The sequence below is a fragment of the Bos indicus genome, chromosome 16, assembly GCF_029378745.1.
Source record: "Bos indicus isolate NIAB-ARS_2022 breed Sahiwal x Tharparkar chromosome 16, NIAB-ARS_B.indTharparkar_mat_pri_1.0, whole genome shotgun sequence".
In the NCBI taxonomy this organism is placed as follows: domain Eukaryota; kingdom Metazoa; phylum Chordata; class Mammalia; order Artiodactyla; family Bovidae; genus Bos; species Bos indicus.
In genome coordinates this window covers 65,594,502-65,622,441 of record NC_091775.1, presented here as the reverse complement: position 1 = coordinate 65,622,441, position 27,940 = coordinate 65,594,502, and the positions used below count along the sequence as shown (strand labels likewise).

The 27,940-nt window shown below is 43.5% G+C and overlaps 1 protein-coding gene and 1 non-coding gene across 4 annotated transcripts in view; one reads left to right on the top strand and one right to left on the bottom strand.

The window, feature by feature from the left end:
• The window catches only part of RGL1 (ral guanine nucleotide dissociation stimulator like 1), a 277,865-nt gene that overhangs the window by 136,977 nt on the left and 112,948 nt on the right, over positions 1-27,940 (bottom strand). The window lies entirely within an intron of this gene.
• On the top strand, positions 24,436-24,511 carry TRNAE-CUC (transfer RNA glutamic acid (anticodon CUC)). Its single transcript has one exon. It is a non-coding gene; the product is annotated as a tRNA-Glu (tRNA).

The window sequence follows — 27,940 nt, the reverse complement described above, 5'->3', positions numbered from 1 at the left end:
TCCTCATTGGCTCAGAGTGAGAATTAAATGAGTCTTTGGCACAGTATCTGGCACCATAGTTAATACTCAGTTAGGGTTGTTGATGGTGATAATGGTGTCAAGTCAATAAGCTGCAAAAGCTACAAGAGACTGACTACATGAAAAATCAGACCTATAGATTGAGTCGCTCAAGATTTTGCAGACTGAAGCAAAAACTTCATGATACAAAGAACCAGACTGGTTAGTCAGTGAACAACATCAAGTCTCTATATGGCACAGAAAAATACTAAGCTTTGTGTCCTCTCCTACCTCAAACTACCTCCACGCAGGGATCAGACGAATCTTTTCAAATCACCATACCATCACCTCCTATTCTTATTTTTTCTCAATTTATTTCTTTTTAATTGAAAGATGATTGCTTTACAATATTGTGTTGCTTTCTGCCATATAGCAACATGAATCGGTCATAGGTATACATATATCCCCTCCCTCTTGAACCTCCCTCCCACATCCCACCTCATCCCACTCCTCTAGATGGTCACAGATCCCCCGTTTGAGTTCCCTGAGTCATACAGCAAATTTCCACTGGCTACCTATTTTAAATCCCTCTAGTAGCTCCCCATTGCTAAGAATAAAAACCTAAATCCTTTTCATATTCCATAAAGTCTTGCCCAGGCTGGCCTCTTCCACTTCACTTTCTATACACTCTCTGGGCTCAGCGACCCCAGTCTTTCTTTCTTTCTTGTTTATTTACTTGACTGTGCCAGGCCCTAGTTGCAGCACACAGGATCCTCAGTCTTCACTGTGGCATGTGGGATCTAGTTTCCTGACCAGGAAAAAAACACAGGCTTCCTGCATTAAAAGCATGGAGTATTAGCCACTGGACCACCAGGGAAGTCCCCCACCCCAGTCTTCTTTCAATGTCTTGACCATACCTGGCTCCCCACCATCACAGAACCTTTACTCATGTGATTCCCTCTTTGGGGGACATTCCTCCTTCCTCTCCTCTCCCACTTGGGCTAAATCACCCTATTATGTGCTCTCATGGCACCTTTTCCCTTTGCAGTTCTATCACATTTGTAATTTTTCATCAAATTGTGTGATTATTTGATAAATATCCATTTCCCCCAAACTCTATGAAGGCAGAGGTAATGTCAGTTTTCTCATCATTGTACTCCAGCACCTCACACAGTACCCAACACATGGTAGATGCTCAATAAATAACTATTCGACCTATTAACAGAGAGATACATAGATAAATTCATGCTATAAATTCAGCAAGTGCTTAGTCATTGTTGCTGAGTAAATAAATATAAATTTAATATAAATAAATATAAGTATAAATTTTCTTGGGCTCCAAAATCACTGCAGATGGTGACTGCAGCCATGAAATTAAAAGACACTTGCTCCTTGGAAGAAAAGCTAGGACAAACCTAGACAGCATATTAAAGAGCAGAGACATTACTTTGCCAACAAAGGTCCGGCTAGTCAAAGCTATGGTTTTTCCAGTAGTCATGTGTGGATGTGAGAGTTGGACTGTGAAGAAGGCTGAGTGCTGAAGAATTGATGTTTTTGAACTGTGGTGTTGGAGAGACTCTTGAGAGTCCCTTGGACTGCAAGGAGGTCCAACCAGTCCATCCTAAAGGAGATCAGTCCTGGGTGTTCATTGGAAGGACTGATGCTGAAGCTGAAACTCCAATACTTTGGCCATCTGATGTGAAGAACTGACTCTTGGAAAAGACTCTGATGCTGGGAAAGATTTAAGGCAGGAGAAGGGGATGACAGAGGATGAGATGGTTGGATGGCATCACTGACTCGATAGACATAAGTCTGAACAAGCTCCGGGAGTTGGTGATGAACAGGGAAGCCTGGCGTGCTACAGTCTATGGGGTCGCAAAGAGTCAGACACTACTGAGCGAGTGAACTGAACTGACCATAAATAAATCGTAGATATTAACTCTACCTTAAGGTTGCTTATACTCTAGAAGCAGAAAAGGAACATAAAGGGAAAAAATAAAAAATGACTTTACAAAACCACAGATCAGCAGGTACAGATTTAGAGAGCAGGGTACTGAGCAGTGTGTCTCTAAGAGGAAGCTGAGAAAAGGGGCCAGGAGGTGAGTGCCCTTAAAGGACTCCCAGATAATTACAGTTTTTATTAAGGCTGTGTTACCACTAGCTTTGAAGGAAAAAATAAAAAAGCAATATGTACTGGAAGGAAGAAAAGGAAGTCTTCCAGTAGGAAGAATAGAAGCTTCAGAGGATAATAATTGCTTAGAAAAGTGGCTAATGTAGTCCAGGGAAATGAAGTTTAAATAAAGAAGTTGGTTGGTGGAAATTCCTGGTTTGATTTAAGAGGAAATTGAAATTATTAAAGAGTGTGAACAAGATGATTCTAATACTTGTCCAAAGGATGGCTTAGAGGTAAGAAAGTGGAGTGGTAGGGTCATCAGGTAGGAAGCTATTACAGTCATGTACTTGCCAAATAATCAACACCTAGGCTAAGACAAGACAAGGATTTTGAAATAGAGTCTGAATGACATTTTGGAAAAACAAATGTTGCAACTTGAGGATAGGCAGCATGTTGCAAGGAAATGAAGGGGGGGGGGGGGAAAGATCTGCAAATTTTTAAGAGTGGGACACTGAGATTGTGGTAGAGACATGAAAACAAAGAGAAAATGGCATTTTGCTGTGGGTTAAAATATGATCAGTTCAGTTATGGAGAGAAAGAAAATAGAGATATTGAAGTGATGGGAAGGAAAGATAAAGACTAGAAATGGAGAAAGTGAGTTGCAAGTTAGTACGTATAGGAAGTTGTTTGAAATCACTAATGCACATAATTCTCCCTCCTAAACAATCTCAAAATGCGTCTACAACTGAAGATGACCAACAAAAGTAACCAGAAGACGAGAGAGAGAGGGAAGCGGAACCGGGAGAGCTTGGGTTTTATGGAAACTAAGCCTGAAAGGAAAGCCTACTGCCACTAAAACTTCTCAAACACACTAAAATCAATCTTGGAATACAGGCAGTGAACTTTGGAATCCTTCAATGACTAAAGATTTACTTTCTGTCATCATCACAAGATGCTGCACACATTTGAAAAGGATTTTCCCTGTTTAAAGACATACAAAAGATTTTTTTTAATTTAATTATCACTAGTTATTCTAGTCTGTGACACGCTTCAATAAAATGTAACCAAAGTTAATTGAAAGTCCTAGTGTGGTCAGTTACATAACACCAGAATTGCTGAATAGCTTAAATGTGGTGTTTTCCCAGAAATATTTGTCTTTTGGATGAAACCAAGAATGGAAAGTTTCTGCCTTAAAGGAGAACTTTGGAGAAGGTGGAAAGAAAAGAAAAACATATATGATGGAAATCTAACTTCCATCATAATTAACCCAAATGCTGCAAGTATGGTAACTATTCATGCAGAAAGACACAAGGACACAAAGAAAAGTAAATCTCACTGTTTTAGAGAGTTACTTGTGAGCCATATATCAATTAGATGTCTTTAAAAATCAGAAAATATCTCAAACATTGCCTTTGCCAGGAACAAATTTTAGACAGCTTTTTGGTTCTTGTTATTTTCCTGTTAAACTGGCAGAATCAACTGGTACTAACTCAAACTTATCCTGTTTTGTCTAGGACATGAAGTGAGGTCTATAGAATGAAAATGTATTTAGTTCAGGGCAGGAGGAGGGAAGGAGTTATAACCCTTGGTTGATTCAACTTCTTCTAGATAGAATAGCGGATGCTCTAGACAGCTGCCTATCCTGGTTTTTCTTCCCTTTCCATCCAGAGATAATGGGTACGTGTATGTGTGTGTGTGTGTGTGTGTTGTGGAAAAGGGGAGTTTGGGATGCATGCAGTGGGAGGTAGGGTCTTGGGTGAGGTGTGTGTGTGTCTGAACTGAGTGAGTGTGTATGTATTATAGGATGACAGAATTGAGAGAGTAGATTGGCCTTCGTCTTGAACCTTAATCATAAAAATCTCATGATTTCTCTCCAGAATAATATAAATTCAACAGAAAGGCACTGTAAAGAAATGACAGTACAACTGTAAGTTATATGGCAACCTTAGAACAAAATAAGTAATATACATTTGCTTATAGTCAAATAGATAATATAACATTATTCGAAGGAATTCCTCTCTGGTAGCTGGTCAGGATGCCTTGCTGTGAAGTCAGTGTGTCCTGCACCTCAGAAAATCACACCACCCTTGGCTGAAGGCTCATGACCTTAGCATGAAGACCAGCTGGCATTCCTGGCATACATGCCCAACTCAGACTAAGTCCTTGGTCCTCGCCACCTGCAAAGGATGGGCAAGCAGTAGGAAATGCCTCAATGTGATTAGTCCTAGAAATCAGTATCAGACTCGAACTGTCCAAAGAGGGTCCAGGGGGTCTTAGAATCAGTTCCAGGTTCCCAGGATTCCAGGGCTAAACTGGACCGCCCAGGATTTTGTTGTGACCATGAACCATGCAAAAGCGCATCGTCTTGGGGTTGTGGAGATCAGATCAAGACAGAAGCAGCCCGACTCTGACTATCGTCTCATAGAACACAGCTGCCATCACCACAGTGCTGGACAGCCTGTCTCTGGACTATTCTGTGGGAGAGAATTAGAAGTCTTTCTTGTTTAAATTGTTGTGAATTTGGCTCTGTTACAAGTAGCCAGACCTACATTCTAATTAATATACCTGTTAAATAGAACAGAAATCAGTAGAAAGTCACTTAGCCAAAGGCTAGATCATAATATTCTAAGACTGATTCTCATGTACTCTGATTCTGAAATTGTTCTGGGCTCTCAAAGGGATTCTTTTACCCATTTATGAACTCCAGTGCAATGAATATTTGCATGTTCACTACAAAGCAGGCACTGTGCTAGGCACTGCAGAAATAACTTTCAACAAGACAGTCCTGGTGAATGCCTCCTGGCACTGATGGATTAGAGGGAGAAACAGAACAAATCACCTACATGACAGGACACTAAGTGCAGAGAGAAGGGATACTGTTGGAGTACACAGGCTGAGCCCGTAGGATTTCAGGGGTTGCTTCCCAGAGAAAATGATCTCCACAGTGAGCTGGGAGAGCTGAGATGGACTCAGAAGTAGGAGAAGAAGTGGATGAGGGAAGAGGAGCAAGCAATCCAGGCAGAGGGAGCAGAACAGGAAAAGGGCCAGGACTCAAAGGGGTCACAGATCAAATAGAACCCTGGGCATGGCCTAGTTCATCAAACATGCCAAATATGAGGGAACTACACATTTTTCCTAAAAAAGAAGTAGCGCTAATTGGCTTAATAGTAGAACATACTAGAGACATGGGTTAGATCCCTGAGTCAGGAAGATCCCCTAGAAAAGGAAACGGCAACCCACTCCAGTATTCTTGCCCGGGAAATCCCATGGACAGAGGAACCTGGTGGCCGACAGTCCTTGGGGTCACAAAGAGTCAGACATGGCTGAGCACAATATAGTAACTGGACACATGTCCCTTGGAAACATTAAGTATGCTTTTGTTTTATTTTATATAATCCCATAATTCCTCAAATAATTCTCTGGAAAGGGTCAGGTAAATAAATAACTATTTTAAGGCTTTAACAGAGCACGTGCTATGCGTAAGGTGCCAACTGCACATCCTGGTCCCAGGTCTCAAGTCAGGGAGGCAAACAAGGGAATGACCAAAGCCAGCAGGCAAGAGGAAATGGTGTGCCTGTGAGCTTCTGGGCTTCCCTGCTGGCTCAGTGGTAAAGAACCCACCTGCCGATGCAGGAGATGCAGGTTCTATCCCTGGGTTGGGAAGATCCCCTGGAGGAGGAAATGACAACCCATTCCAGTATTCTTGCCTGGAAAATCTCAAGGACAGAGGAGCCTGGTGGGCTACAGTCCACAGGGTCACAAAAAAGACAAGACTGAAGCGACTAAACAACAAACAACAGGAAACCATACAGACTCCAAATTCCAAATCAGAATGCGAGTGTTACAGTTTGTTCTGCTTGGAATAGCCATCTAAGCACAAACAGGTGAGAGTCCAGTCCCTGGCAGGGAGTGGGGATACAGGCTGGTTCGAAGGACCTCTTGCAAGTCCACCTTGGGAATACTCAGAGCTGGTGCGCCCCTGACCGGTGAATGAGAGAGAAGAGTGAGGTCTCTTTCAAGGGAGGAAAAAGCAACTTTAGAGATGGTGAATGATGTGAGCCTCCTGACGGAGACTTGAAGGACAAACAGAATGTCTAGGTGGAAGGGGAAGGATTTGAGGGGAGCAGAGCAGAAGAGGAGAGAGAAGTCTGAGCAGAAGGATTTGGGGCATGAGCCAAAAATAAATAAATAAAGTTTAAAACATAGACTTCAAGGCACAGAGCACCACAAGAGAAAGAGACATTTCATAATGCTAAAAGGGGCAATGTATCAGGAAGATGAGTATAAATGTATATGTAATTGATTCGACAGATTGAAAAAACAAAAATGTGAGCCCAAGCTTGACTTCCCTGGCTCAGACAGTAAAAAGTCCGTCTGCAATGCAGGAGACCTGGGTTTGATTCCTGGGCCAGGAAAATTTCCTGGGGAAGGAAATGGCAACCCACTCCAGTATTCTTGCCTGGGAAATTCCATGGACAGAGGAGCCTGGCGGGCTACAGTCGATGGGATCGCAAAGAGTCAGACACAATTGAACGCCTAACACTTTCAAACTTGCAGTCAAATGTGAGGCCATCCCAGACCAGGCAGAGGGAAGGAGGCCACCCAGCCCCCTCACACCACACATGCACACTCACCCATCGCCCCTCTGGCTCACTGTCTCACCAGAGCATTCATTCCTCAAGTCATATGAATGGAAAGGTGTAACTTCAACCAGTGTAGGCTGTCCAAGTTCCTCTGTGCTCTGGTGGTTTGAGATTTACATCCCTGACGTAGCTCAGAATTATGTATAATTTAGTCACTACAGCATGACTGTCATCTGTTTACAGAAATAAATATCTTTGGATTGGTAATCACTAACGCTTTCTGTCATTTTGCAGTTTACGAAATGATTCTACACACATTAGTTCCCTTAATCCTCACGACTCCCAAAGGTAGAGGTATCACTATCTCCATTTTATGACTTAAGAAACTGAAATGTCACAACTGCAAAGACAATATAAATGCTTAGAGCCAAGTCTTTTGACTCCAAATATCATGCCACTTTCAAAAGAATACATTTTTATTTCCAGAACATTTGTCTACATTCTTGTTTGTATGTTTTTAGGACTTACGGCACCTCATGAAGTACATTAGTTCTTCATGGAAAAAAAAAAAAGTTTAAGTGTTAGCTGCTCAGACGTGCCTGACTCTTTTGCTACCCTGTGGACTGTAGCCCTCCAGGCTTCTCTGTGCATGGAATTCTCCAGGCAAGAATATTAGAGTGGGTAGCCATTCCCATACCCATTAGTAATCAGAGGTGTATCCACACAGTTGCCAGCTGTCAAGAATTATGTCCTCACTGATTCTTTCATGAGTGTTTTATCCTTTTCGTGCCCGGGGCCCCTATCCTGGCTCGGGTTCCTCAGACCTGGCACAACGGCCCCGTTCATTCATTCAGACGATCACGCAGGCAGCCATTACGCTCCAAGTACTGTGCTGACTGCTGGGCAAACTGGAGGATCGACACAGAGCCCTGCTCTCAGAGGGCTTACCATCTTAGGAAGGAGAGAGACCAGGATACGGGGATCGACATAGAGCCCTGCTCTCAGAGGACTTACCGTCTCAGGAAGGACAGAGGCCAGGATATGGGGATCGACACAGAGCCCTGCTCTCAGAGGACTTACCGTCTTAGGAAGGACAGAGGACAGGATATGGAGACTGACACAGAGCCCCTGCTCTCAGAGGACTTACCGTCTTAGGAAGGACAGAGGCCAGGATATGGGGATCGACACAGAGCCCTGCTCTCAGAGGACTTACCGTCTTAGGAAGGAGAGAGGCCAGGTTATGGGGATCGACACAGAGCCCTGCTCTCAGAGGACTTACCGTCTTAGGAAGGAGAGAGGCCAGGTTATGGGGATCGACACAGAGCCCTGCTCTCAGAGGACTTACCGTCTTAGGAAGGAGAGAGGCCAGGTTATGGGGATCGACACAGAGCCCTGCTCTCAGAGGACTTACCGTCTTAGGAAGGGCAGAGACCAGGATATGGGGATCGACACAGAGCCCCTGCTCTCAGAGGACTTACCGTCTTAGGAAGGACAGAGACCAGGTTATGGGGATCGACACAGAGCCCTGCTCTCAGAGGACTTACCGTCTTAGGAAGGAGAGAGGCCAGGTTATGGGGATCGACACAGAGCCCTGCTCTCAGAGGACTTACCGTCTTAGGAAGGGCAGAGAGCAGGATATGGGGATCGACACAGAGCCCCTGCTCTCAGAGGACTTACTGTCTTAGGAAGGACAGAGACCAGGATACGGGACCTTGTAAAAAGAACGCGGGAATGCTTTTTGGAGGGACACGACTGAAGTGACTTAGCAGCGGCGGCGGCAAGGTGAGACCCCTAGCGTCGAGAGGCTCTTAATCCAGAGTTAAGAAGTCAGGGATGTCTAAAGCTGAGACTTTAATGGGAAGCAAAAATAAGCATGAACATTTTCAACAGTACGAGAACCATGAACTTCCAGATGTTCAATCTGGATTTAGAAAAGGCATAGGAACCATAGATCAAATTGACAACATCTGTTCGTTCATCGAAAAAGCAAGAGTGCCAGAAAAACATCTACGTCTGCTTTACTGATTACGCCAAAGCCTTTGACTGTGTGGATCACAATAAACTGCCGAAAATTCAAGAGATGGAAATACCAGACCACTTGACCTGCCTCCTGAGAAATGTGTATGCAGGTCAAGAAGCAACAGTTAGAACTGGACATGGAACAACAGACTGGTTCCAAATTGGGAAAGGAATACGTCAAGTCTATATATTGTCACCCTGCTTATTTTAACTTATATGCAGAGTACATCATGAGAAACACTGGACTGGATGAAGCACAAGCTGGAATCAAGATTGCCAGGAGAAATATCAATAACCTCAGATATGCAGATGACACCACCCTTATGGCAGAAAGTGAAGAACTAAAGAGCCTCTTGATGAAAGTGAAAGAGGAGACTGAAAAAGTTGACTTAAAATTCAACATTCAGAAAACTAAGATCATAGCATCTGGTCCCATCATTTCATGGCAAATAGATGGGAAAACAGTGAAAACAGTGACAGACTTAATTTTGGGGGGCTCCAAAATCACTGCAGATGGTGACTGCAGCCATGAAGTTAAAAGACGCTTACTCCTTGGAAGAAAAGTTATGACCAGCCTAGTAGGATATTAAAAAGCAAAGACATTACTTTGCCAAAAAGGTCCGTCTAACCAAAGCTATGGTTTTTCCAGTAGTCATGTATGGATGTGAGAGTTGGACCATAAAGAAAGCTGAGCACTGAAGAATTGATGCTTTTGAACTGCGGTGTTGGAAAAGACTCTTGAGAGTCCCTTGGACTGCAAGGAGATCCAACCAGTCCATCCTAAAGCAGATCAGTCCTGGATATTCATTGGAAGGACTGATGCTGAAACTCCAATACTTTGGCCACCTGATGCAAAGAACTGACTCATTGGAAAAGACCCTGATGCTGGGAAAGATTGAAGGCGGGAGGAGAAGGGGACGACAGAGGATGAGATGATTGGATGGCATCACAGACTCAATGGACATGAGTTTGAGTAAACTCCGGGAGTTAGTGATGGACAGGGAGGCCTGGTGTGCTGTAGTCCATGGGGTTACAAAGAGTTGGACACGGCTGAGCGACTGAACTGAACTGAATCTAGGGGGAGAATGCTTAGTTCAGGAAAAGGAATGACATGAACAAAGGCATGGATGCCAATGAGAAGAAAGTAATTTCACGGATACAACTGAATATACTTTGATAGCCTGAAGGCACTGCTGAGATGCTGTAAGAGTCAGATTACGAAGAGCCTGGGAGCTGCGTGAAAGAATCTGGACTTCATCCTGGAGCAGTGGAAACCATGAAAAGATATCACACCGTAGAGCGACATGAGAAGAGTCACATTTTAAACAGATCTGACTGCAGTATGGAGAAACGATTTGAGCAGCACGGCCACCATATAAATATGTGTGAGCCACTTAGGGCACTTTAACTTTTCTAGGAGCCACTTTAAAAAATAAAAGAACAGATGAAATTAATAATTAATTTTAATAATCTAGTTTCTTTAACCCACAGTACTAGAAAGAGGTATGGAGAGAAGTGAACACATGGGAGAAGTACTCAGAAGAAGAAATTTGTTACAGGTGAGAACTTACTTTAGTTCATTTGACCCATTAGGATCAAACGAATCTTCCTGAAATATAGCTCTACTTAAGATATCCCCGTGTTTTAATTTTTCCACATTTTTGCTCTTTAGCCACCAGATAAAGCCTAGACTCTTTCGCCAGCAGCCGACACTGCCTTTCCTCCAGATCCGCATCCTCCCATCCACAATGATGGGCCTCTCGGCTCCCACCTGCGGACCCAGTGTCTAAGACCAGTCATAACCTTATGCAGAAGGAATGAAAAGACCTCAGCTCAGTGCTCTGGAATGGAGCATCAGACTTCTGCCCCTCCTTAGAGTCAGGCCCCTGTGTTCCAGGTCTGACTCCTGGCTTGGAAGTCTGCCTGGTCCCTCCGCGGTGGGGGCCTTGGATTTCGCTCTCCATTCCACTTTTTCCTCCTTCCAGAGTTTGGAAGTCTGCCCATGAACCTGAGCTTAGCGGCTGGAGCCTGCTGACTGCTGACGGACCTTCTTATTGAATCTCCCTCCTGAACAAAATTTCTCAAGTCCACCTGGTGCTAGATTTTCCAGTGCCAGCACCTCCCCGCCTCAAGATCTGTCAGCCACCTCCCAACACCAGCTCCACTCACCCAGGCAAGTAGAGTGACCACCTTGTCGTCTGCTGCCATATTCCTCTGAGTCTCCCTTCCAACACCTCGTTTGCAGCCTAGACTTGCCCTACAGCTCCTACCCCAGTCCCCTGGGCAGATCTAGCTTCTGCCAGTTTGCTCTGTCTTTGGCAGTGAACCCGGCCATTTCTAACAATGTTTTGAGCTATAACAATTAACCATCAAGGCCCTGCAAATTTCCACCTACCCACCACTGAAACTTCTTCCTCCCTAAGCTTGTGTACCCTTTACTCCAGTCAAAATCATCTCCCCGTCATTTGCCATTCATGCCCCCCACTTACTAACCTCCCTGATTCACTCCATCCAACCACTCAGGCCGGAAAGGGCTTTCTCCCATTCCATTCCCATTTCCTGAGGGATTCTTACTAAATATTAAGCCTCCAAACATGACAATCTGTAATCTCCTCCCCATCCTGACTGGAAATGACATCCCTCTCCTCTGAACTCCTCCAGTTCATTATCTGGATTTCCAGTGTGGCTTTTATTACATTCTTCCTTCTTGCAAATGTCTAATCTCCCCAAGAATATAAATAAACGGCTTGGGTATAAGATCCATGTCTGATTACTTAGCAAAGCAAAATAGCTAGGGGAGAGGGAAGGAGGGAAAGAGGGACTTGGCTCCATTTCGCAAAATGAGTAACAGTCCATCAAGGATTATAACTGAACAAGTGTGACGGTCAAGTGTCTGCTTGCTGCTCCTGCTGCTGCTAAGTCACTTCAGCCATGTCCGATTCTGTGTGACCCCATAGATGGCAGCCCACCAGGCTCCCCCGTCCCTGGGATTCTCCAGGCAAGAACACTGGAGTGGCTTGCCATTTCCTTCTCCAATGCATGAGTGAAAAGGGAAAGTGAAGTTGCTCAGTCGTGTCCAACTCTTCGCGGCCCCATGGACTGCAGCCCACCAGGCTCCTCCGTCCATGGGATTTTCCAGGCAAGAATACTGGAGTGGAGTGCCATTGCATTCTCCACAAGAGCCTGCTTAACATCCTTAATATCATTCCTGAAACATGGGGGATACAGGCCCCTGTCCCTATAGACGTTAAGGAAATTCTCTGAGAGTCCCTTAAGTAATAATACAATATTATTCTATATAGCCTCTCTATTCAGAGTTATCTCTTTGCATCTCCCCCTCAACCCCAAATGCATCTGGGAGCCCCCACTCCCCCACCCTAAGTCTTGATGGTTCCTAAAGCAGACTTGGAAGAAATTCAGCCACCCAATTCAGATCCCTGCTGTCTCTCCTTGGCACCTACTAGGTCCACAAGTGTGATAAAAGGCAGCACAGCAGGTTTCCCCAGGGATAGAAAGAAATTTGTGGACCCGAGAAACACAGAGCCTCCCACCAGCACAAGCAGGAAACCTAGATTGCCAAGAGCGAATGTTTGTGTTTGTTATTAAAATGGGCAAAGTTACTTCTTGCACCCTGAATAACAGTCAGCCTCTTATTCCCTGTGTGGCAGTACATTCTGGACATGGAGACTGTTTTGCCAAATGTCTATGACACCGTATGATGGGGGAGAGTTAAGCACATTGTGCCATGAGTACTTTGCACATGTTTTCCCGCTTTCCTCTTAGGCACTCCAGAGTCTTCATAAAACATGAGAACTATCTCACCAGATCTATGTACAGGAGGCAGAGTACATTACCAAGTAAAAATCACTAGAATCTGCCAACCACAATGTCTGCTCTACTGGTATTTATCCTGCAATATTAGACACCTGAGTGGCTTTCCTGTCTAATATTCCTGTTCAACTATAAACATATATAGTGTTGAATCCCAGGCCAGGAGGTCTGAAGGCCCAATGATCTGGAGTCCTAAGATGCTAGACAGACATCAAAATGCCAGGTTTTATGAAGAAGCATCTAACGATGAATAAAAATGCTTCAAAGGCTTTCCAGTGGTTAGTCATTCCTCCCTGCGTCCGTGTCTGAGCAATGCACTCCTTTCCCCTGATGAAGCTATTGGTGCTGAGTGTCCTTTAGAAGCATCAAAGAAGATTCTCTAGTGCCTCACAAGTTTGATGGCTTTGATGTTGATGATGAAGCTCTCAAAACTCCATGTGTCTGGGTTGAGATAAAATATGAAGTGAAAGTGAAAGTCGCTCAGTCATCTCTGACTCTTTGCCACCCCATGGACTATACAGTCCATGGAATTCTCCAGGCCAGAATACTGGAGTGGGTAGTCTTTCCCTTCTCCAGGGGATCTTTCTGACCCAGGAATCAAACTGGGGTCTCCTGCATTGCAGGAGCTACTGCGGAAGCCCTGAGATAACATGGTCAAGCCCTGTCTTTTAGATACTTTACCTGGAACTGGATCCCTGGTATCCTTGTGGCAGGTACCCTGTGGACAGACTACCCTCACAGGGTGGACAGTCCTCGTAGTTAGAACCCACATCCTTTTCTGACCCAACACAAGTGGAAAATTAACTTTAATGGCTTGGGACAAGAATTATTCTATTGATTGGCTTTAGAGCGTGACAGATTCTCAAGGGGAAGAGCAGACAAGGGAGCTGAGCTGTGAGCATCACTTATTTATGTATCAGATTCCAGAAGCTAAAGCACAGAAAGCACTTTAAGAATAAAAACAGAAACCGGCTACACAAGTCTGAGAAAACATTATTTTTCTTTCTACTCAAAATAGATTTGTAAAATCTTGAGAGTGTAAATGGGCCTAACCTTTTTTAAAGCACCATTTGGTAATATCAATATTAAAAACACACTTCCCCTTTGAACAAGTAATGTCACCACTAGGAATTTACCCGGTGGATATACATGGAACACTTCAACAAAACATTATGTCCGAGGATGGTCACTGAAGCATTACTTTGTCGTGGTTTTACAAATACATCAAAATATCCATCAGTAGAGGGGCTGGTTAAATAAAAATAGCATATCCATATAATGAATTAGTTAAAAGAATGAGATGAATCCGCGTGTGTCAATATGGAAAGATTTCCATAACACTTCACTAAGGGGGAAAAAGTCAAGTACAGTACAGTGTGTATAGCGTGATCCCTTATGTGTTCAAATACACATACGTATGTGGAGAGGAGCACATAATTACATTCAGGCATGTGCAGGAAATCATCTCGGGAAATAGTTAGCTGTGGTAAACGTTGAGTAAAGAACCTGAAATGGGCTGGAGAAACAGCTTAACAGGGCAGGGTGGCATTTGGGAGACAGATCAGGAATCAGAGTAGGCGTCTTATTTGTACTCTCCATTATTAAAAATACTAATAAACATTCTATTATTTGAAACAGTTTCTATCTTCAACAAAATTTGGGTATGTGTCCAAAGAGCAAAGAAAAAAAAAAAAGGCTCTTGGCCGAGAGATGGATAATGCCCTCAGCCAACTCAGCTAAAGAGGAAGTATTCTGGTCCACAGAGAGGGAGAAGCTGGCCTCTGCAAAAACTGTTTACTGTGTATTAGGGTGGAGGGGGAAGTGGAAAGAAGAAGAATTGCCTCATCTGGGTTTTTAATTGAATTTTAATTTTCCACTTATTTCACTTTGGAAAAGGGACTTTGATAAGAGGAACTAGCACTTGCCCAAGAATAGGAGGGACCAAATGTTGCCCCAGCTACCTAGAAAGACTTGGAAGGAAAATTCTCATCCCTTCCCCACTCCAATCAGAAGGGTGAGAGAGGTGTTCACAGGGAATGTTGACAAAGAGTAGACACTGAAGTAGGAGGCTTGTAAACCAGCCTCACAGGACCCCCATCGTCCAGAGCTCCCTTTCTATTGAACAGCATATTCTTTTGTGTTCTTGGCCTTGGGGAAGAATCGCAGCTTCATTAATCCACTCCATAGTCTGGGCTGCTGTGGCATATACCACTGACTACCCAGACAGAGTTATAACAGACAAGACTGAAACTCAATGGAGTCCACTGCACTGAAAGGCTCACTTGCCACCTGACTCTTGTTGTGATATACATGGAGGCTTTCTATGGGTCAAAACCCCCTTCCATGGCTTTCGTTACAGAGCAAGATTGTCCTTATTTATCTGAGTAAAATATCTATGATGTTGGTCTAGATATAAACCCTGTAAAGTAAGCATAACTTGAACACGATTTTCTACCTGATGGACCACCAGTCCCAGGGTAAGCATAGACTGTTCCCCTCTTGTCAGTTCAGTTCAGTCGCTCAGTCGTGTCCAACTCTGTGACCCCATGAATCACAGCACGCCAGGCCTCCCTGTCCATCACCGGTTCCCGGAGTTCACCCAGACTCATGTCCATCGAGTCAGTGATGCCATCCAGCCATCTCATCCTCTGTCGTCCCCTTCTCCTCCTGCCCCCAATCCCTCCCAGCATCAGAGTCTTTTCCAATGAGTCAACTCTTCCCATGAGGTGGCCAAAGTACTGCAGTTTCAGCTTTAGCATCATTCCTTCTAAAGAAATCCCAGGGCTGATCTCCTTCAGAATGGACTGGTTGGATCTCCTTGCAGTCCAAGGGACTCTCAAGGGTCTTCTCCAACACCACAGTTCAAAAGCATCAATTCTTTGGTGCTCAGCCTTCTTCACAGTCCAATTCTCACATCCATACATGACCACAGGAAAAACCATAGCCTTGACTAGACGAACCTTTGTTGGCAAAGTAATGTCTCTGCTTTTTAATATGCTATCTAGGTTGGTCATAACTTTTCTTCCAAGGAGTAAGCGTCTTTTAATTTCATGGCTGCAGTCACCATCTGCAGTGATTTTGGAGCCCAAAAAAATAAAGTCTGACACTGTTTCCACTGTTTCCCCATCTATTTCCCATGAAGTGGTGGGACCAGATGCCATGATCTTCGTTTTCTGAATGTTGAGCTTTAAGCCAACTTTTTCACTCTCCACTTTCACTTTCACCAAGAGGCTTTTTAGTTCCTCTTTACTTTCTGCCATCGAATCCAGTTATTCATCACCAGGGCCGAAGAAGGTAGACAGCATCATCATAAGCCTCATTGGATAATTTCTAAATGCTGGAGCGTCTTCAGGGAAGTAGACTTCCCCCAAGCCAGGTTACTTCAGCTAGTTACAGTATAGGGCTAAGAAGGCCAAAGTCATGAGCTTATTTACCCTGAGGGCCAGTTAGCTTTGGTCTGTTTCATGACCATATTCTGTATCTCTCAACCCAAACATCTGTTTCAAAAACGGATGCCCCTGATGACAAGGGAGACTGGTCCAAAGTAAAACAGATGTCTGAGTTCAAATTCACCATGCTTCTGGAAAAATGACACAAAGTATAACAAAAATATTAAAATCATATCACCTGTTATTTGTTCCAAAGAAATCAGGAAAAATAACACCAAGCAGACCTCAAAGATCTGCACAAATGCCAGACTGGTCATCAGGAAGAAAATAGCTATTTACTCATAGAGCTCACTTTTGCTTTAAGAAGAAGGTATCATACTATAAACCTATTTTTCCACTAAAATATTTTGAGAAAATTATTTCACTTAGTATATACAGAATGTTCTACTTGCTTACAGGTATTCCCTTAGGGAGGAAACTGAAATCAAGATGCGTTTTATAAACTTCTATGCCCTTGGTACTCAGTCACTTCAGTTGTGTCCAACTCTTTGTGACTCCATGTACCATAGCCTGCCAGGTTCCTCTGTTCATGGGATTTTCCCAGCAAGAATACTGCAGTGGATTGCCATGCCCTCCTCCAGGGGATCTTCCCAACCCAGAGATCAAACCCAAGTCTCCTGTGTCTCCTACATTGCAGGCAGATTCTTTACCACTGAGCCACTGGAGCACCCCTCTATGCCCTTTATATCTCTTTAAATATTTTATATTAAAAAGTAAACTGAACATTTCAGTCATTATTTGATCTGAACTTTTTTCATGCTAATTACTTTTTTTATAAATTGGTATTTCTTCTAATTGCTCTAGTTCTTTCCTTACCAATATGTTCTTCACCCATATACTAAGGATAAAATACCTTCTTTTTTTCAGTTGGTTCACAGAACCCAACACTCATGCTTTTCCACCATTCATAAAAAGAAACGAATTTCCAATCTATCTTTCTTCACACATCTAGCTCCTTGCTTCTGAAGTTCCCAACACGATCCACAAACATAATCAATATCTGAAATACCACATGTGCCAGTACCTGAAACACAGATGAAGACCTAGAACTGGGACTTTCCTCGTAGTCCAGTGGCTAAGACTCTGCGTTCCCAATGCAGGGGGCCCAGGTTCGATCCCTGGTCAGGGAACTAGATCCTACATTTTGCAACTAATAGTTCTCATGCTGCAACTAAAGATCTCACATGGTGAAACTAAGAAAAAGAAAAAAAAAAAAAATATATATATATATATATATCCCACATGCCACAATCAGAAGATCCTACACACTGCAATGAAGATCAAGGATCCCACAAGCCACCACTAGGACCCAATGCAGTCAAATCAATACATGCATATCTCACACTCTCACCTTGACCCAGATTTAACATTGAGGGCCATCTTACATACCTTGAAATCTGAGCACATCTACAACTGCAAGCTCTCTGATCTCAAGATAATAATAGATTCAGTTCAGTTCAGCTGCTCAGTTGTGTCCAACTCTTTGCGACCCCATGGACTGGAGCATGCCAGGCCTCTCTGTCCATTGCCAACTCCCAGAGTTTACTCAAACTCATTTCCATTGAGTTGGTGATGCCATCCAACCATCTTATCCTCTGTCATCCCCTTCCCCTCCTGCCTTCAATCTTGCCCAGCATTAGGGTCTTTTCTAATGAGTCAGTTCTTCACAGCAGGTAGCCAAAGTATTGGAGTTTCAGCTTCAATATCAGTCCTTCCAATGAACACTCAGGACTGATCTCCTTTAGGATGGACTGGTTGGATCTCCTTGCAGTCCAAGGGACTCTCAAAAGTCTTCTCCAACACCACAGTTCAAAAGCATCAATTCTTTGGCTCTCAGCTTTCTTTAAAGTCCAACTCTCACATCCATATATGACTACTGGAAAAACCATAGCTTTGACTAGATGGACTTTTGTTAGCAAAGTAATGTCTCTGCTTTTTAACATGCTGTCTAGGTTGGTCATAACTTTTCTTCCAAGGAACAAGCATCTTTTCATTTCATGGCTGCAGTCACCATCTGCAGTGATTTTGGAGCCCCCAAAAAAAGTCTGTCACTGTTTCCCCATCTATTTGCCATGAAGATTGCAATACTACAAATAAAATTCACCATTTTTAATCCCTGATCTCAGAAAAACAGGCAGCTACACTGCTCCCTTATGGTAGGAATCTGTCCTCTGGGGAAGAGGGAATCTCGCTTTCTTTATTTTCCTTCAGGTCACCTACAGTTGTCCCTTGAAAGACTGAGAAAAGAGTCTACAGCGGCTCCCAGATCCAGGGTGCCAGGTGTAGGATCCTGCCAGGGGTGGGGGTAGGGAGCTGGAACAGGACAGAACCTTCTCGTTCAGAAACTACTCCATCTATCATTGCTCATTTGTCTTCAAAGGAGCACTGAAGCCAGGCCTGAAGAAAAGAACACAGCTAAATCTGTGGAGGTCGGTAGTGACCTGAGCAAGTATGTCACCCTACTCAGAGAGACTTATGCTGACCACATAAATCCTTTTTTCTTTTGTGGTTACGCTGTGTCTTTGTTGCTGTGTGCAGGCTTTCTCCAGTTGCGGGGAGCAAGGGCTTCTCTTGTTGCGGAGCAGGGGCTCTGGGCATGGAGGCTTCAGTAGGTGTAGCATGTGGGCTCTATAGTTATGGCTCACGAGCCCTAGAACGGGCAGGCTCCAGTAGTCATGGCACATGGGCTCTAGCTGCTCCTTGACATGTGGAGTCTTCCTGGAGCAGGAATTGAACCATGTCCCCTGCATTGACAGGAGGGTTCTTATCCACTGTGCTACCAGGGAAGTCCAGACCATGTGAATCTTGATCCAAAACCTGAGGCATGTGGTTTTACCATGGATTCTTCCCAACTTCTTTCAAGAACCTCTCCCAGTTCTCCATGGGCTGTTGAGCTCCCTTATAGTTTTTCTGTCCACCCTGACAAAGGACAGGAACATAATATAAAATAAGGTGCCCAAATCCCATGGATGGAGGAGCCTGGTGGGCTGGAGTCCATGGGGTCGCTAAGAGTCAGACACGACTGAACGACTTCACTTTCACTTTTCACTTTCATGCATTGGAGAAGGAAATGGCAACCCACTCCAGTGTTCTTGCCTGGAGAATCCCAGGGACAGGGGAGCCTGGTGGGCTGCTAGTCTATGGGGTCGCACAGAGTCGAACACGACTGAAGTGACTTAGCAGCAGCAGCAGCAGCATTCCCTGCAAACCATGGAGGATGGTATATACCATCATTGTACTCAGTAAAACTGTACACAGTGTATAGTTTCCTCTCCCTACTTGTTTATGAGGTCACGGGAAAACTGCTACTCTTTTCATGGCTTCCCTCTCCTGTTTATCTTTTATATCCCCCCTTCTCCCTCCCCTAGCTTTTCCCTTCTTCTCTATCCTATAGACAGAGCCCCTTTTCTTCTCTACTATATAATTCTAAACATAGGCTCTGCCAATAACCCTAAGCTATTGCTGCATCACGCTGATTTGCACCAGCTGTGCCTGATGGCGGTTAACCCACACTTACAACAGAGCCTTCTTAGATCTTCCTCTGAGAACAAGATTCCGCATATACATCTAAAAGTCATAACCAGAGAGGTGGAAACTGAGCCAAGAATAAATAGATCCTGCTTTGAACTACTGATCACATTAACTATGAAAAATAAGACAACCGGAGCAAAGAAAAGCGCTACCCAGTTCAGTTCAGCTCAGTTGCTCAGTCGTGTCCGACTCTTTGTGACCCCATGAATCGCAGCATGCCAGGCCTCCCTGTCCATCACCAACTCCGAGAGTTCACTCAGACTCACGTCCATCAAGTGACGTGCTACCCAGAGGTGTAGCTTAAAGATTTTTCTTGGACACGTACAACAAACTAGTAGGTGATTTGCCCCCTCAAATATCCCACTCCCTAGTTTAAGGTCAATTCTCTCAAACTAATGAAAGGAAAGCCCAACTCAGGGCAGGGAGCTCAAGGAAGGGAAGACTTTCTCATGAAGAATTCAAGGGACAATAAAAAGTATACTCCTACATAGAGCTGACTCACTTCACTGTACAGCAGATACTAACACAACATTGTAAAGCAACTGTACCTCAATTAAAAAAGAAAAAGAAAAAACTAGAAGACCTTAAAAAAAGTATGCTCCCAAATAAGAGCATCAAGAACTTTATCATGTAACTAGACTTTGCAAAGCTTAGAGTCTTTGAGACTCTTAAATAGCTGTGAAAAACCAAGTGCATGGAGCTGGGAATTAGCGTATAATGATGTTATTCTGCAACTTTGGGCAAATCACAATCTCAGATCATCAGTTTTCCTATCAGCTCACTCCCTGAGGAGTCACTGGCAAGGTCACCAGCTGGTTTGTGCATACTGAATTGTCTGGCCCATTTACTTTCCATTATGAAACCATGTGTAACGGTCCTGTGTCTGAATGTGATCAGGTCATGTGGATGACTGTCATTAGAAGGTAATCATCCTTCTTCATCTCTGTCCCAGTGCGACTGTGTTCCAGATTTATCAAACCAACTTCCATTCTTCCTAGCTCCATAGGATAATGAACAAATGCCGTTAGTTTTGTTAAGAGAAAAATCTTCCAAGTTGTAAAATCATTTATTAGTTTCAAAAATTCTGGCTAACCTCAAGATCAGGGACACAACGTGATTCATCTGATGCAAGAGGACATCAGCAGTCTAAGAAAAATATGTTATAACTAACTTTTTGTTACAAAGCTCATCTACTTATAAATCAGGTGCCTGATGGCTATCTTCACATCTGTTTCACTGTCAGTCCAGGAGGACATTAAAACAAGTCACTGCTAACCATCTCCTGTTGATGGCAGGCAGAAATGGTGTACTTTCGCTCAGGACAGCTTCAAGCCATCTATGAAAGTTCTTAGGTTGAAAATGTATAGGAGACAAAACTTCTATACTTATTTCACTCACTAGGAGTACAGTTTCTGTCCACTAAAAATAGCAACATAATTTCAGGCCCCCCCGAAAACACAGCATCCCATCAATCTTTTAAGTACTGAATGATCAGTACCTAAGCATCAACAGCATTAGTACAAAAATGGGGACCCCACCAACAGTGTCAGGCAGGGGTCTTGATGTTTGGAGGACAAACTCTCCTCCAGAGTCGCAACACTTTTACAGATCCTCATGATCTGACTCGTGCCCTCCTTTCAAGCCTCATCACCCCCATCACTTTCTGTCTTGAATCCTATCTTCCACCCACACTGAACTACTCTTCATTCCCCTATCCCCCACCCTCTATGCCTTTTACATGCTTTTCCCTCTGCACCTGCAAAGGACTTCCTTCCCCACCCCCAAAATGAAATGGTCCACCTCATCCAATTTCCACGTCTCATGTGTATAAAATCACTTACTCCTACACATCATTTATTACTCTTAGCTTCTCCACACCTCCCAAATTTAGCTAAAATATGCCTCACGTGTACTGCTTTACAAGCTTGTGTTTTAATTGTTTTGATCACATCTATGGTGCTTTTGTGAGAAAAAAAAAAGTCTATATTCCCCACTAGACTGTAAGCTCCATGAGGCAGGGGTTATATCAGTCCTATACATGGCAGTTACTCAACAAATATCTATTGAGTAAATGACTCAATTCACTATTTTATATTTAATAAGATAGGAATGGATTTATTTTAGATGTTTTCTTTTTTTAAGATAGCTGTCATTTTATTCAACCTTTTTGTTTTGACACTTTCAATTTTTAGAATTGTAAAAGATGCCAAGAGATACAAATATACAATCATGTTCATATTACTGCCATCTGGAATTGACAAATGTTAACAGTTTTATATATTCCAGTCTATTCAAGACTGCTTTCAAAGGGCCAAAACTCCAATGATTTTGTTATCAATCCTGAGTTAACTAGAGAGAGAGAAACAGAAACAATATTATTAAGCACTTATGTGCCAGTCACTGCCCTAGGTTTATATACATTGCATATTCAACCATCCTAAGTGAATATTATTATCCACACTTTATGGATGAAGACACTAAGACTTAGAAGATTAACTACTGACTAAGATAATACACCCAGTAAATGTTACTACCATGTTCCAACCAAGTTCTAACTAAATCCAAAATCCTTGGGGCTTTGTCCTTTATTGTCTAGATCCTCAAGTCCTGTCTATACCTGGAAGGCATTTGCACTTTTTGACCCAGGGAATGTATTTTCACATATGTTATTCATCCAATTCATTAAAAAAAATGTCAATTAAGTGTCTACTATGGATTGTGTACTGTTATCTCATAAACTAGCAGAAAATTAAGTTAACCAGGCCACTGCTTTCACAAGAATTTTGGGTAATTCAGCTATGAATAAATTAAGTGGTGATATAATGCCAAGGAAGTTTCTCCACTGCAAAAGAAACATGCAACCATCTAGGCAAAGAGAAAATAGCATTAAAAGGCTGAACAGACTACCTTCCTGTCCCTGCCAAAGGTTAAGGATGACATATGACAAGCTATGCTCACATTAGACGGCCCCTGGAAATTTACCTTGGTCCTACAAGGACTGGAATGTTGCGGTTGTGGTGGGGAAAATCTTTGCAAGGTGACTAGATATTTAAGGGTCATATTTAAAAATCGCTGACCGCTTTGCTGTACCTGAAAGTAACACAACACTGCAAATCAACTATCCACCAATAAAAACTTTAAAAAATAATAAAATAAAAATTTGCTGTCACTTATGATTTCTACAGTGTCCTATATTTCTGTCTTAACAATTAAAAACATGAAACTTAGGGGTAAATAATTTGACTTAATATATCTTCTTGGCTCTCAGTTCAAATTCTTATGGCTGCTTAACAGTCAGCACGTGTGTGGCCCTGTAGTTCACACGAAAGAAAGTGAAAGTCACTCAGTTGTGTCTGATTGTTTGCAACCCCATGGACTGTAGCCCACCAGGCTTCTCTGTCCACGGGAGTCTCCAGGAAAGAATACTGGAGTGGGTTGCCATCCCCTTCTCCAGGGGATCTTCCTGACCCAGGAATGGAACTTCGGTCTCCTGCATTTCAGGCAGAGTCTTTACTGTCTGAGCTAGCATAGGGTTCACTTAAGCCCCTGCACATTCTTTCTTGTGGTCCCTGCCTTTCAGAAAATGAATGACCCAGTGTTTCCTGCCCCAAAGGGACAGCCTGTCCCTGTGTGGATACTTTGTATCCAGGGTCTTGCTCCATTTCTTCCAGTAAGTCCAGGGGTGTTTGGCAATCACTGGCTTTGTAACTGTATTGTCAGCAGTTTTGATTTCTCTTAATAAATTATAAAACTTCTGGACTCCCAATCGAAATCTTGGCTCTTTCTTGCTTTCCCATATCTACTATCCTCCATGATTCCTTAAACATAACTTCACCTCCCACTTTGATAGAGCACAATTCCTCCATCACAGTGTTTCAAGTCTTTTTTTGCCATTTTTAGCTTCCTTGATCAACATTTTTACTTTGAAACAATTCAGATTTGTCCTTGCACTGCATCCAACCTACTTAAAATGAATGTTTTGAGTCTGTAAGCACCATATGGCCATAAGGGTAAACAGGAGTGGGTGGAGAGGTTATTTTGCTTACTGAGGACTCTTTTCATCAGGCTACTTGCTTTCATTGTCACTGTACTTTTACTACACACATATGGCGTTGATTTCTCAGAAATCCAGTAAAATCCTAATGGTTCCCATTATTGGCAAGTACAAGCCACAGAGTCAATCACATGGTTCTGGGCCTTGGGTCCATCCTTCCATGACAGCAAAGGAAACACCACTAACTGCCAGAAGTTCTGTCACTTGGGTGCTCTTCTCAGAGTAAGCACCAACAGGTGAGACAGTTGGTTTTCTGTCCGTTCCTTTGTTCATTCATTTATTCATTCAACAAATGTCTCAAGAGTGTAGTGAAATAACTCTGAATAAAACAGACATAGTTTCTCAGATTAGGAGCTCATAGTACACTGGAAAAGAATATAAAATAAATGATTGCCATATAATGTGATAAATGGACATGAAGGAAACACAGAGTACTTTTTAGAAAATTAAGAAAAAAAAATGACAAGGGCATATAACACAGACTATAGAGGTCAAGGGAAACTTCCAGAGTTTGAAGGATGAATAGGAGTTAGCTGGGCAAAGGGGAAGGAAGGGCACCCTAAACAGAGACTAGAACGTCATGTGCAAAGGCACTGGGGCCACCAATATCCCCTTATCAGAGTCCAAGTTTTTAAAGCATGCTAACCCTTTCCTTGGAGAAGGGAATGGCAGCCCACTCCAGTATTCTTGCCTGGAGAACCCCATGGTCAGAGGAGCCTGGCGGTCTACAGTCCATGGGGTCACACAGAGTCAGACGTGATTTGGTGATTAAACAACGACAACCTTTTCCTACCAGCGACCTCCTGTAAATCTCTACCTTTCTGAAATTTTCTCCATCTATAAAGGTTCCAGGGGGGTTCCCTGGTGGTCCAGTGGTTAGGATTCTGCACTCTCACTGCAGAGGGCCCAGGTTCAACCCCTGCTTGGGGTTGAACTAAGATCCCACAATCCAGGCAGTGCAGCCCAACCCCCCCCCACGCCCCACCCCCCCAAAAAAAAAGATTACAAAAGATTATAATGTGTCTTGAGATTCCTAGACAAGGGTTTCTCACCAAGTAAAGCAGGTAAATTTCTCAAATGTCGGGTCACAGGAGAAGAATTTATAGTAAAAGTTTTCCACTATTTCCTCTCCTGGGCCCCTGAAAGAGGACAGGCCTTTGGACTAGCTACTCAGTGCTGTGCGAAGCAGTACAGCTTCTCCCCAGATAGCCTACATTTGTAATCCAAGGACAAATTTAAATAAATACCGTTTCTTCTTCATATTTGTGCCCTCGAAGGGGAGATAAGCCTAAAGGACAGAAGACAATTCTTTCCCTTTCATGCGCACTGTTTCAGTTTGTGAGCTCCTCTCCCCCAACCCCCTGCCTCTTTATTACTTCATGCCAAGCTTGTCCTGGCAATAATGGAGTTTTCAAGCGAATAAAAAAAGACCCTGAGGTTTACAGTGAGCACATTTTGGAAAACAACGAGCTGAAATAGAACTGCTTCGCACACTTTTTCTTGGGATCTTAGACTCACATGAACACAAGCCCCATGAAGGAATGGTTTCCAAGCCCTCAAGAAACTGGTCTTTTTCTTTCTTCCTCCTTCCCTCCCTCTTTTTTTTCCTCCCTCCCTCCCTTCCTAAATTCACCTGGAGTTTTCTTTACTCTCTGTAGTAAAGTACAAAGAAATGTTCACATCTAACATGGCGAAGGCAGGGTTTGTTCTAGGACTGGGAGCCAAAGGCCTGTGGAGGCTCAGTCGTGTCAGACTCTGCGACCCCATGGGCTGCAGCCCACCCAGGCTCTTCTGTCCCTGGAATTTCCCAGGCAAGAACACTGGAATGGGTTGCCATTTCCTCCTCCAAGGGATCTTCCTGACCCAGGGATTGAACCTGCATCTCCTGCCTTGGCAGGCGGATTCTTTACCACTAGCGCCACCTGGAAAGCCCGGAGCCAAAGAGAACAGGCTAAAGTTGCAAATGTCTAACAGAGTTTTACTGGAGAAAGCTCTCTACCTATCACTTTTATCCTCCTAAAAGGCCCTGGCCTTTCCCCCTGCAAATGGTCACCTGACCCAAGTCAGCAGGTAGGATAACAGAAGGTTGAGAACCCAGCCCGCCCACACCTTTCCAGGAAGACGTCCCTGAGGAGCACACTGCCAAATGCCGTCGCCCCTCCCACACTCTCGGGGCTGAGAAGGAGGAGCTGAGTGGGTCTGAAATACCCTTATCTGGACGCTGCCCAGAATCATTTGCATATATCAACACAGTGCTGTTTAGTTGAGGTTGATTATTTTCCTCCTGGGAAAATCACCCACAGGAACCTCAGTGGGGGCAGTCTCATTGGAGTCAGGCTGTGTCTACCAGGCTGTGTCTACCAGTTCAAATCCCCTAGTTGTTTAAAAAAAACACTGAAGGAATCCTGGAGTATGGGCCTTCCAGAACGTGGGGGCAATCCTGAATTCAGATGGCAGACGTCAAAAAGCAACTGCTGTAAAACTGGCAGGCTGATAGGGTGTGACATTTTATACTCCTCTGTCCTTCACTGATTCATTCAATAATAAGAAAAGTCTACATCTATTGCTCATTATGTACGAGGCACTGTTCTAAGCGCTTTGCATGCACCTTGCTCTGGCAACAAGAGCCAAGGGTTAAAAATAAGAAGATACAAGGTGGGAAGATTGGAGCTGAAGAGACTTCCCCAGTGGTAGGTCTGTGTTCCGTGGTGATAGCAGACTGTTTGGTGAACAGCATCTCAAGGGCGGAGGGAAACTTTGAGGTGATTCTGGTGGGCTTACTGTCCAAGGACACAACAACAATTCAGGGAATGGGTGAAAATACCCAGGTTCCAAACAATCAGACTGTTTACACAGTTGGGCCCCTATCAATGGCTTGGAATAAGTGGAGCAGAATTCAGTTATGCAGGGAAAAAGAGAGCTAGGACAAACTTAGCAGAGGTTTAAGGGAATTTAACGGAATTTAACGGAATGGAGTTAAGGGCAGGGTGCAGTCTCCATGAGATGTTGTGATACTATGTGGGAAAACTGAGATGGAAACCCAGCCACACACACTGGGAAAAACATTTCGAGGAATAAAAGAAAGTTATGACTCGATGGGCACGTTGCTGTTTATTCCCATGAGACACTGCCGAGCCAGGCAGAGAGCAAGCCTGGAACCATTTATTACACTGAAGATGCCGACCTGACCAGAATGAGATGAAGTCTGGGAAGGGAAACCAAATGTAGAATCAGGGTGATGTACATAATTTTGGTAGACAGTTTCATGAGAAGATAAGGGTATAAATGAAGAGACACAAGCTTGAGTTTGAATCTTACTCTGCCACTTACCAGTTATGTATCTTTGAGCATGTGCCCTAACTTCTAATCTTCAAAATCCTTACGCAAAATATTCCTATGGGACTTCCCTGGTCCAGGGGTAAAGAATCCACCCGCCAGTGCAGGGGACACGGGTTCAATCCCGGGTCCGGGAAGATTCCATATGCCTCAGGGCAACTAAGCCCGTGCTCAGCAACGAGAGAAGCCACCACAGTGAGAAGCCCATACATACATGACAGTGGACCCTGCTCACCGCAACCAGAGAAAGCCCAGGCACAGCAAGGAGACCCAGTGCAGCCAAAAAGAAAAGAATAATAAGTAAGTAAGCTCCTAGTTAAAAATATCCCTATGGATGTGACAACTGAATATACTGCGGAATATAAAAGTGCCAAGGACAGTTCTGACACAGAGTAGGTGCTTCATAAATGATACTTTCTCTCCCTCCCTTATAGACTCCAGTTGAATATTATTAATATTTGGTTTTAATATTCCATTTCTCACTACTGATGATAATGTCTACCCTGTTGATCTCAGTAAAAATATTTCAAAGCATGTTTATATGTTAATAAGTTCCCAGGCAGGACACGTCTATCCCTTTGCCTCATATTAAAGTTTGCGGCAGAGAGAAAAAGAAAGTCATTCAGAATCACAAAGAAGAAGCCTAGCACTATCTTTGAACCACATTCTTTAAGGTCAGCAAAGAGCTGGCTCTTCAGAGAGGAATAAAATGCACACCCACTGCTTGTCCAAATAGTCATCCAGTTTCTCTCTCTCTCTCTTTTTTTTTTAATTCTCTCTCTTCCTGTCTCTCAGATGAGAATGATTTAATCTCCAAACTATGCATGATGACACATACTATTTCTTCCTCCAAGAATGTGATGTTACAATGTGAGGCCCCATTCCAGAACTGGATTGAGAGGGAGAGGTCATATGTCCAGTCTCCATACAGGCATTCACTAGTTGAATTTCACACAGAGAACATCTCTGTTTCACAGCCACAGAGAATATTGCTTATCTTGGCAGGCTCCTCACAAATGCAAGACAC